This window comes from Bidens hawaiensis, unplaced genomic scaffold (assembly GCF_021521415.1).
Source record: "Bidens hawaiensis isolate Kalapana, Puna unplaced genomic scaffold, B.hawaiensis_p1.1 tig00018425_1, whole genome shotgun sequence".
In the NCBI taxonomy this organism is placed as follows: domain Eukaryota; kingdom Viridiplantae; phylum Streptophyta; class Magnoliopsida; order Asterales; family Asteraceae; genus Bidens; species Bidens hawaiensis.
The window spans coordinates 247,255-259,035 of record NW_027492783.1 but is presented as its reverse complement, the minus strand read 5'-3'; positions in this window follow the sequence as shown (position 1 = coordinate 259,035).

Sequence of the window (11,781 nt, the reverse complement as noted above, 5' to 3'; positions counted from 1 at the left end):
GCCTCAACACCGAGCGAGGCGGGTCAACCCACAAGATATAGACAAGAGGCTTGAAATTAAGACGTTATGAAGGCACAAAGCCAAAACCTATGCGCATGGCGCATATAACATATGCTCACGCATTATGAAGGCACAAAGCCAAAACCTATGCGCATGGCGCATATCACACATGCTCAGGCATCACATGCTCAGGCATCACATATGCTCACGCACCATATATGCTCACGCATATCACATGCTTGTGCATATCACATCTGCGCATGAAACATCTGCGCGTGAGAATAAAGAGAAGACCTCGCGCATCCTCAGGATAGGCGCATATCACACATGCACATAATCAACCTCGTCCATATCCAAATCAGGATTAGGGCAACCTTGATTGTGCACGTCAGACAACCTTCCAGAAGGTATCTTTTTAAGGAATAAGAATATGCTGATGTTGACAGCTGCCAATGAAAGGTGGACAACTCAGCATAACCCATGTGCTACCACATGATTATAACTAATGAAAAAGCACCAGGTGTCCCCAAGGACACGTGACGCAAAGCAATTGGAGGAGGCCAACAAGGCCCTAATTGGGTCTGAGCCCAATCATTGGAAACCCTAGCACTATAAATACCACATCAACTCCACAAGGAGGGACACTCAATTACACAGTATTCAACTATATTAAGCATTACACTCCAATTCCCTTACTCTTATATTATTATCTTCTCCTACAAATTCTTATTCTCACACCGGAGGGTTACCCCAAAGAGGACCCCTCTGTCCCTTTCTGAGGAGTAAGTTTACGGTGCTGTTCATTTTGTAGGTGGAAGAACCCAGATCCCAGAGAACCATCGGTGAAATAGCATAATCACACCCGAGGAAAGTAGATCGTCTACCAGTGAGTCGATCCACGTTTCTTCATTGGCGCCATCCACTGTTACAACGGCAACAAGATCTCATCAGATCTCTAAAAAAAAAAACAAATTCTCACCATGGTTTCTGGCGTTCGTAATGTCGATCAAGTTCTGGAGGATATTGAACGTGAGGATGTTAATGAGGGACAGCAGTTTCTGAGAGTGCCGCGTGATTCTACGCGCACCACCAGTAACCGTCCCTTCATCACAACTCCTCATGGCCAGACTGAAACTCCTCCAGACGATCTCACGTTACAAAATCTTACCGGCGCGAAACAAAAAGGACCAATGGGTCCAGAAGATGAAACCAATGACCCTAAAGAATGGCTCATAAATGAGCAACGACGTCTAATGGACAAGTACAATGAGATGGTCAAACAGAAAAAGTTAGCCGACTTAACACAAAGGCTAGCGTTTGACAAGCAAGCCATTCAAGGAACAAAAAGGGCGCGCGCGCCGGAAGAGGGTCACTCTGTTCACACTGAACACGCTGAGTTTAGTGATGAAGAAGTGCACAGCGTCAGGAAGACGCGAGATACTCATGCAGGAGGCTCACAGCTCCGCGCGCAAATGAACATGGCGCCTGGAGCCAGAGCCGATCTGGATCTGCACACACCATACAGCCCACCAGTGAGAGGGCAAGTGGATGTAACCACACCGTACAGGCCAGCCATCTTGGTAAAACACTCAAAATTCACTGAGCGCATCGCGAAGGCCCCCATTCAGCACAAAACAAAGATGCCAAGTGGTTTGGGCAAATATGACGGCACAACAGATCCAGACGATTTCTTACAAGGTTTTTACAACACTGGAAACCTAGAAAGCTGGACGATGCCAACATGGTGTCACATGTTTGCTCGCTGCCTCACGGGCGCGGCGCGTGTCTGGTTCGAAAGCTTGCCAACTGGGCAAATCGATGGGTTCGAGGAACTATTGGAAAAGTTCCAAGCTCACTTCGTACAACAGCGCAGACACACGCGCGACCCTGATGACATCATGCACTGCGTGCGCAGGAATGATGAAACGATTGATGACTACATCACTCGTTTCAATCAGGAGTCTCTGGCAATCGGAGGTATCACTGAGCAACTATTGCGCGTGGCCTTTATACAAGGCGCACACAGTGATCAACTCCGCCGAGCTCTCGTAAGCAGAGATGGCATGCCAACCACTTGGGCCAAGCTAATGGAAGCATCGCGAGTCTTCGCGAGAAATGAAAAACAAATTGCCCAAGATAGAGCGAGAGAAAGAGGGCATCAAGCAGAGGCACCGCGCAGCAACGAAAGAAGGGGCAAACAGAACACTGTATGGTTCAGGTTGCAACCAACCAGTTTTTCTCCCGCAGAAAAACAGGCGCAACCAAGCTCACCTCAGCCCCAAAAAGACATTCGTAATCGCGGGTAAGGTGATAAGAGGGAAGGCGGCAGAGATCCTAGCAGACCTCTACCAAGAATATGGACTCCCCTCACTAAAACGCCTTCACAAGTGTTAAGCACTGAGAATGTCCAGTTCAAAAGCCCCAAGCCACTACACTACAAGGGACCATCAAACAGTGGCAAGTACTGTGAGTTTCACAAGTCCACAGGACACAACACTGATGCATGCCACCACTTGAAGGATGCAATTGAAAAAGATGTGAAATCAGGCAAACTGGCTCACCTGGTGAAAAACTCAAGACCAGAAAATGAACAACCAGAAGGAGCCTCTGCCAGCAAAAAGTTCAAAAGAATCTGTGTAGCCGAGGGGGGAAATCAAGGGCAAAGATCAAGAAAGAGAAGCGCGCAAATCCAAGGAGATTGGCGCGAGCAACATGTAATCTTCCCAAGAATCAGGGGAGGCCCTTCTATCAGCAGTCCTCTTGTCATCACTACACATATTGCTCATTATGAAGTGTTAAAAGTCCTGGTAGACACTGGCAGCGAATCAGACATCATGTATGAGCAATGTTTCAGAAAACTGGATCCGGCAGACCAAGCAAGGCTTGAAATTGTGAATGCACCAATCTCTGGTGTTTCAAATGAAATCATTCATCCCTTAGGTCAAATACAATTTGAACTAACTATGGGGGATGAGAAACACAAGCGAGCTGAAGTTGTCAACTTCTTGGTCTTGCCCACCACTTCTTGCCACAATATGATTTTGGGTAGAGGAACGATTGCCCAATTTAACGCAATACCGTCGCCAGCGCACGGCGCGTTGGGGTTCCCAACACCAACAGGTGTAACTTTTGTATACCGAGATCATTTGTGTGCAGTGACAAGTACTCCGCGGGAAGGGAGAATGAAACTTCCAATGGCAGACAACGCGCCAGAGGAATGGATTCTCAACCCAAAATTCCCGGAGCAAACAATTACAATTGGCGCTACGATATCAGACGACACGAGGTTGAGAATGAAAAGATTGCTCACAGCATATATGTCGGTCTTCGCGTGGCAACACTCTGATATGACTGGGGTTCCGCGAGACCTGGCTCAACATTCTCTCAACACCTTCAAGTCTGTAGAGCCAATTGCTCAAAAGAAGAGAGTCATGGGGGATGAGAAGGCGAGGGCCATGAATGAACAGGTTGAGGATCTATTGCGCGCAAACATCATCCGCCCGATACGATACCAGACATGGGTAGCCAATCCTGTGATGGTAAAGAAAAGTAACGGGTCATGGAGGATGTGCATTGACTTCAAGGACCTCAACAAAGCATGCCCAAAAGATTGTTACCCCCTCCCAAACATCGACGCAAAGGTGGACTCCGTGGCGCCATTCAAGCTAAAATGTTTCCTGGATGCCTACAAGGGCTATCACCAGATTCAAATGGCACCACAAGATGAGGACAAGACCGCCTTCAGAACAGACAAGGGTGTTTTTTGTTACACAAAAATGCCCTTTGGTTTGAAGAATGCGGGAGCCACGTACCAAAGACTTATGGATGCCGTTTTCAGCGAGCAAATTGGAAGAAACCTAGAAGTCTATGTGGATGATTTGGTGATCAAAAGCAGGGAGGAAAAACAAATGCTCAAAGACATCGAAGAAACCTTTGGGCGCCTAAAGGAAGTTAACATGAAGCTCAATCCGAGCAAATGCACTTTCGGCGTACAAGAGGGAAAATTTCTAGGTGTAATGGTCACCAAGGATGGTTTCAAGGTGAACCCTGAGAAGGTGGAGGCCATCCTTGACATGCCCTCGCCATCCACCATGAAAGAAGTTCAGAAGCTGAATGGTAGATTGGTATCAATCAACAGGTTCCTAGCGAACCATGCAAGCAAATCTACCCCATTTGTCAACACATTGAGAAATTGCTTAAAGAAAAGCCAATTCAAATGGACTCCTGAGGCCGAGCAAGCTTTCAGTGAGATAAAAGAATGTTTAATAAATCTGCCCGCGCTCACAGCTCCACTTCCTGGTGAAATTTTGACATTGTACCTATCAGCAGGAGAGCGCGCCATCGGCGCAGTATTGTTGGTGGATCGCAAGGGAATCCAAACGCCAATATACTATGTGAGTCGGGTGCTGACAGATCCTGAGACGCGCTATTCCATCATGGAAAAGTTAGTTTTGTCACTAACACACGCGTCGCGCAAGCTTCATAGATATTTCAATGGTCATCCCATTGAAGTTCTGACTGGTTACAACATCCAGCAAGTCTTGCGGCGTCCCGCGCTCTCGGGAAGGCTGACAAAATGGGCACTGGAATTAGGAGAGCACACGATCGCCTATAAGCCCCGTCCAGCAATAAAGGGACAAGTCTTAGCTGATTTCATCGCGGAAATTCCAGAAGGAAAAATTGAAGAGGCTCAGCGCGAGGTAGACCCTCCGCGAGCCAATGATGAAGAAAATGTTTGGAGATTGTTCACTGACGGAGCTTCAAACAACGAGGGGTCCGGCGCAGGCCTCAAACTGGTGGATCCAGAGAATCATGAATATACTTACGCCATCAGGTTGGACTTCAAGAGCACCAACAACGAGGCTGAGTATGAAGCCCTGCTGGCTGGGCTGCGCATCGCGCACAAATTCGGAGTTAAAAAGCTAGAGGCCCATGTTGATTCATACTTGGTAGCAGCACAGGTCAATGGCCTTTATGATGCCAAGGAGAACACCATGCCTCTGTATCTAGAGTAGGCGAAAAAGCTCATCGAGCAGTTTGACTGCTTCAGAATCACTCATATTCCGCGCAGTGAAAACAAATCTGCTGACGCGCTGAGCAAGATGGCATCAACCAGCTTCGATCACTTTGGCAAAGATGTCAGGGTAGAAGTAATGAGCAACCCGTCGGTGGTAGCGAAGTCTGTCCTTGTAACTCATACAACCCCTTCATCATGGATAACTCCAATAATGGAATTCTTGAGGGAGGGAAAGGTACCGGACAATCGCGCATAGGCGAGGAAGATAAGACACAAGTCGCAGAGCTATGAACTGCTTGATGGTACATTATATCGACGCTCTTATCTTGGACCGCTCATGAAATGCCTAGATGCTGAGGAAGCAAGCTATGTGATCAGAGAGATACACGAAGGAATCTGTGGAATACATGCTGGCCCGCGCATGGTGGTTGCCAAGGCAATGAGCGCAGGTTACTATTGGCCAGGCATGTACTTGGACGCTCTAAAAGAGATCCAAAAATGCAAAGCATGTCAGAGCTATGCGCCAAACACCATGCGGCCAAAGAACAACTTGATTCCGATGACCTCCGCATGGCCTTTCCACAAATGGGCAATCGATATTGTGGGTCCCCTACCGCAAGCGCAAGGGCGAGTAAAATTTTTGGTAGTGGCAGTAGACTATTTCACAAAATGGGTCGAAGCCAAGCCATTAGCAAAAATCACAGCCGAAGCGATGAAGCAGTTTATTTGGAGCCACATCATATGCCGTTTTGGCCTTCCCATGGAAATTGTGAGCGACAATGGCAAACAATTCACTGACAAGAAGATTTCCAGCTGGCTCAAGGAATTGCGCATCAACCAAATCTTCACTTCGGTATACCACCCTCAGGGGAATGGCCAAGTGGAGCGCGCGAACCAAAGCTTGCTAAATGGGCTGAAGAAAAGGTTGGAGGGAGAATCCCATTCTTGGGTCGACGAGCTACCTAATGTCCTGTGGGCGCACAGGACATTAAGCAAAACCAGCAATGGCGAGTCCCCGTTCAGCCTAACCTATGGAACGGAGGCAATGATTCCAGCAGAAATTGGATGCCCATCCCATAGAGTGCTCATGATGAACAAGATTGATAACGAGCGCGAAAGAAGGTTGGATCTCAACTTACTTGAAGGGCGCAGAGAGGCGGCTATCATCAGTGAAGCCAAATACAAGAAAAAACTGGAAAAATATTACAACCAGCGCGTGAAAGAATGCCACTTCAAGAAAAATGATTTTGTCCTTCGAAACAATGAAGCTAGCCGCGCGATACCCCCGGGAAAAATGTCCCCCAATTGGGAGGGACCTTATCAAGTCTCGGAAGAATTGGGAAAAGGCGCATACGCTTTAAAAGATTTGAATGGAAAGAAGATCCCGCGCGCATGGAACGCGGCACAGCTTAGAAAATGTTTCATGTAAAAAATGTCAAGTTTGTAATCAAGGCTTTTTAAGCCATTATGAATAATGATACGCGCTATCTTCTCTTAATGTGGATTCTATTACCTTTTGCATACATGTTTCACACTTCCCTTTATTAATTTTGAGCAATATGACAACATTGTATTGACATCAAAAAGAAATAAAACGAAGTAAAACATACATGCGCGAGCTTCAAGCTCAAACGCGTTAACGAGTCTTAACTCTAAAACGTCAGGGCCTTAGCCCAATAATATGAGCCTTAGCTCAGGGCCTTAGCCCAATAATGTGAGCCTTAGCTCAAATCACTCACAACATCCATCCTACATGCTGCGCAGCCTGACCATAAAAATACCTAAGCACAACTAAGGCAAAGCAAATGCCAAAACATAGTTGTTAAGGTCTCAGGTCGAGGTCGCGCATGAAATTGTAATGGATATCTGAGTAACACATATTGACACGTAAAGGCTAAAAAACTCATAATTCCTTATAATAAATGCGCGATAACGTCGCGCAAAAGAGGAATAATGAAAACGCCAAGGCACGTGTCAACATAATCAAGATATGGCAAAATCACTTACGATATGACAAGGATTAAGTATAATAATTTCCTTACAACCTTGTTCTTATTTCGACGTGCAAGCATATCTTATATTCAACAAGCAAACATGCAATATAAAGAGATGAATGGGGAATGCGCAAGATGCGAAGAAGGGAAAAACAAAATTTCATTCCAAAGCATTGAAATTTACAAGTTTACAAGATGATGAGATACAAACTACAAATAAAAATAAAAAACATGAAGGGCTTCTCAGGTCTCCACGTCGACGTCAGCCTCTTCATAGTCCTCATCACCGCCCTCAGCATCTGGCGCAGCCCGCTCCTCGTCATCTCCAAACTGACCATAGTCAAGTTGTTCGTCCTGAATGGAGTCTTCTATCACAATAGTGTCAGGAGCGGATCCTTTGGCCACGCCAGAGCCGCTAGCAGGGGCAGCATTCCCCGCGCCATCATCGCCGTCACCAGCCCCTTCGCACTCGTCAAGTAATTTCTTTAGCGCGCCGAGATCGGGCTGGTCAGCAAGCGCGGATATCTGCAAATCATATGAAAAAATATGAGTACAAAAAAAAAAGACTTGGAAAATAAGTCAAGGTAATCTCATTAAGGTTAAAATACCTGCCCAAGGATGGGAATGGGAGTATTCAAATACTTCTCCCCCATCGCGGCCATATCCGCGAAGACAACGTCGAGCTGGTAAGGGTAGTCGGATGGGTTCTTCTTTAGTGCGCTATATTCACAACCATCCTTGAACCCTTCAGCTCGACCCACCAAGCGCGAGGCAGCGTTGCAATCCATCACAAGGGCCTGAAACTCGTCTGAGTATTTCATCGCATAAGCGCAACGAGTCATACCCTGTGAGACTAGCCATTGGCGATCCTGCGCGAGAGAAGAAACAGTCGTCTCGAGGGCAGGAATCTGAGAGTTTAACAACTCAACAGTTTCCTTAGCCTGTTTCAGCTCCTCTTTGTCGGACGCTGCTGCCGCCAAGGCTTCTTCCTTTTCCGCTCGCGCAAGCTCCAGTGCTTCCTGGCTAGACTCTGCCGTCGCCAAGGCTTCATCTTTCTCGGCCTGCGCGGCCGCCAGCTCCTTCTTCAGGCGCGCAACCTCACTCTCCAGTGATGATTTGTCAGTTATAGACTGGACAAGAGCTTGGTCACGCGCCTCAGCGTCCAGCTCCAAGTCGCGCACTCTACGCGCGTACTTGGCCGCGTCCGCCTCGGCCGCCTGTAGCTTCTCCCGCGCAGCCTGTAGCTCATGACCGCGCTTCACGAAGGCGGTGTTGGCACTTGCTCTGTTCTCACTGAGCTCTGCTTGGAGCTTCTCAGCTCTCTCTCGAGCATCAGAAAGATGCCAAGCAGACACTTTAGCCTCTTGCTTGGCTTTCGCAAGAGCATCACGTACCTTTACGTAATCATAGCGAAGCTCTTGGGAGGCAGCAAAGAAAGCCGACCCAGCAAACAGATGATCGTTGAGCAAGTCATCGTGAGCGCGGCCCTCCTGAAACCTCCTTTCAGCTGGAGGCACAGAATGAGCCCAGAAGTCCGCACACACACCCATGTACTGAAATGAGCTGTCCTCAGTAATATTCCATCTCGGGCGGTAAATGTGATCGGCTTCCTGCAAACACAAAGTAATGATCTAAGTCATCAAAACACTAATATGGAAGTCCGCACAGCGGAGCAAAAAAGAACCTATACCTGCGGGGATGAAGCAGAAAAGTCAGCGCCAGCCCCACGAGAAGACTGCGCCGGAAAATCTCGTGGCGCTGCAGGGCTGTCGCGGCCGCCGTCGGAGTCTTCAACTTCAAACTCCTCATCCTCCTCTGAAACAGGCCTTCTCTCCTGCGACCTAGAACCAAAATCAGTCTCGCGAGGAGGGCTGTGCGCAGGAGGAGGTGAGGGAGGTCTCGACGCCGCCAGATCGGCGCGTAAAACGGCCTCCTGCTCCTTAGTAATCCCGATGAGGGGAGATTCAGCGCTTGCAGGAGCAGGAGCAGAACCAACGGCGCTGGCACCGGCGCCAGGAGTGCCGCCAGCAGCTTGTACGCCAGCTATGACTCCTATGAAAAAATTAACAAAAAGAAATGGTTCATGACTTGATCTAAAAGAAAAAAGTCAGAAAATAAAAGCGCAATACATACCTTGGCGCAACTCCGTTCGCGAGGCAAACATCGCCATGAAGTCCATTCTCCCCTTTTTCGAGGGTAAAACAGGGGACTTCAAAGCGACCTCCGGCGCAGGCTCGGCACCTTGTCGCGCCTGAGGTTGATCCACCAAGGTCGCCGGCTCTACAAACATTTGAGTGAGCAAAGATTAATTAGTAATTCTATCAGAATCGCGCTCATAGAACGAAAAAAGATAAGCAAAGGATAAGCAAAGTATACCTGTCGAAGGCGCAACGCCGCTTCCCTTTTCCATCGCGCGAAGGGAGGAGGTGGTGGCACCATACCTCGTGTGGACAGGAGGTCTGCCCACTTTTTGAGGCAGGGAAGACAAGGAAAACTTGGTGGTAAACACCTGGGTTTTCTCAAGTCCCTTCGCCTGAGTAGGAGGATCCTGAACAACAGGGGCATCATCTTTCTTCTGTTTCTTACTGGCCCCTGCGCCAGTTTTCCCTTTAGCCTTACGCTTTAGTTGGAGCGCCTCCTCCTCCTCTTCCGCGAGCTCCAGTTCGTAGTTCTCAAGCGCGTCTACAATACACGCAACAGAAAGGTTAGCCAAATCTGGTATTATAAAGGCATAAGCATAAGTACAAAGGCTTACCAGGCGCATCGCTGTCAAAAAGAAATCCCAGATTAACAGGGATGAACATGTCATCGAAGCGATCCGGGAAGCCAACCTCCCCAGCGCGACGGAGCCACCCTCCATATGCTCATCATAGGCGGCGTGGATATACTCCTTGCTGACTACACAAAACAAGTCAAATGATATCAGCAAAACGAATTATATTCGCGCAGAAGTAATGCAATGAGATTAACTTACACAAGCCGTCAACTTGGATAACGGGCTCAGTCGCGCTGTCCGCCCACCTCCTGCTCATACCAACCCCCACCAGCGCCTCCTCGCAAATGTTCTTGGCGGGGGATGGTTCGGCAGTCAACTTTTTTACCCAGGCGCCAGTTGGGTTCTTGAAGACACCCACATCCGCAGGCGCAGAAGATATCGCGCGCATGGTCATGCGGATGGGGATCACACCAGCCCTGATATAGAAAAATCTCTCAGACCAGTCATGAAGGCTCTTGAATGAAACAGTGCAGCACTTGACCTTCTGACTGCGAGGAATAAATGAGAACCAAGAATCTTGGATCTTGGGCTTATAAAAAAACTGAAAGCGCCGAGGGGTGGGCTCCTCGCGCTGAGATTTGCACATGAACTCAAAGTGAGTCATGCGCACGAGTCCAAACGGATGGACTTGGGATATATGAATCCCATAAAACTTAAGCAGCGCACCCACAAACCTTGTCATCGGGAGACGAAGGTTGCAGTGGGTGAAAAAATGGCAGTAAAGGGATATATAGCCGGTAGGCGGGTCCGCCGCCGTTTGCCCGGCCGCCGGCAGCATGCAGCCATACTCAGGGAGAAAACCCTGAGAGGCGATAAGGCTGTCAAAATCGGCATGCCTCAGTTTGCAGGGGATCTCATCCCACTTCTTCACTGCCTTAGTCCTCCCTACCTCCTCCGATGAGGCCTCAGCAGCCCTCTTCCCCTTGCCGGTCTTCTTCAACGTAGACATCACTAATGATTTCACACGGCGATGGATAGGGGAGGTTGTGTTGTCTGAGCTATCAGACATACAACTATAAAATCGGACAAAGGATGCTTCTGAAGAACAGAGATCTGGAAGCAGAAGACAGGTAATCGGAATAGAATGAAAGAAAGGAAAACTCTGAATAAACAACAAGGAAGATGAAGGATAAAACTCCAAGGGCTTGCTTTTATAGGCCCAGGAGAGAGAAATTTTGGTACTGATCGGACTTCACGCGCCCCCACTAGCAGGTGTAAGCCAACGCGAGCGCGACACGTGTCCCTGACACTGTGTGAGGGGACACGAAAAGAAACGATACAGCTGCCACCAGAGTTCACGCGCCACCACTCGCAGGTACGGACCAACGCGAGCGCGACACGTGTTCCTGACACTATGTGATGGGACATGAAAGGCAACTGTAGCACCTCGAGCACACGAAAAGTCTGACACGTCTCCATCACTGACGCATGTCACCAACAACCAACCACGTACATGGACGATTCGTTTCACCCAAAAGGATAGATTTTCGCGCAACGATGAATAATAAGAAGAAAAAGACAAAACCCTATTAAAAGAGCAAACTATTAAGTCTAATATCTATCTTACCTCGCTCGCGCGAGACAAGACACACATTAGACTGGGGGGCTTGAAGAGGTATGTACCCGCCTCAACACCGAGCGAGGCGGGTCAACCCACAAGATATAGACAAAAGGCTTGAAATCAAGACGTTATGAAGGCACAAAGCCAAAACCTATGCGCATGGCGCATATAACATATGCTCACGCATTATGAAGGCACAAAGCCAAAACCTATGCGCATGGCGCATATCACACATACTCAGGCATCACATATGCTCATGCATCACATATGCTCAGGCATCACATATGCTCACGCATATCACATCTGCGCGTGGCGCATCCGCGCGTGGCGCATATCACATGCTTGTGCATATCACATCTGCGCATTAAACATCTGCGCGTGAGAATAAAGAGAAGACCTCGCGCATCCTCAGGATAGGCGCATATCACACATG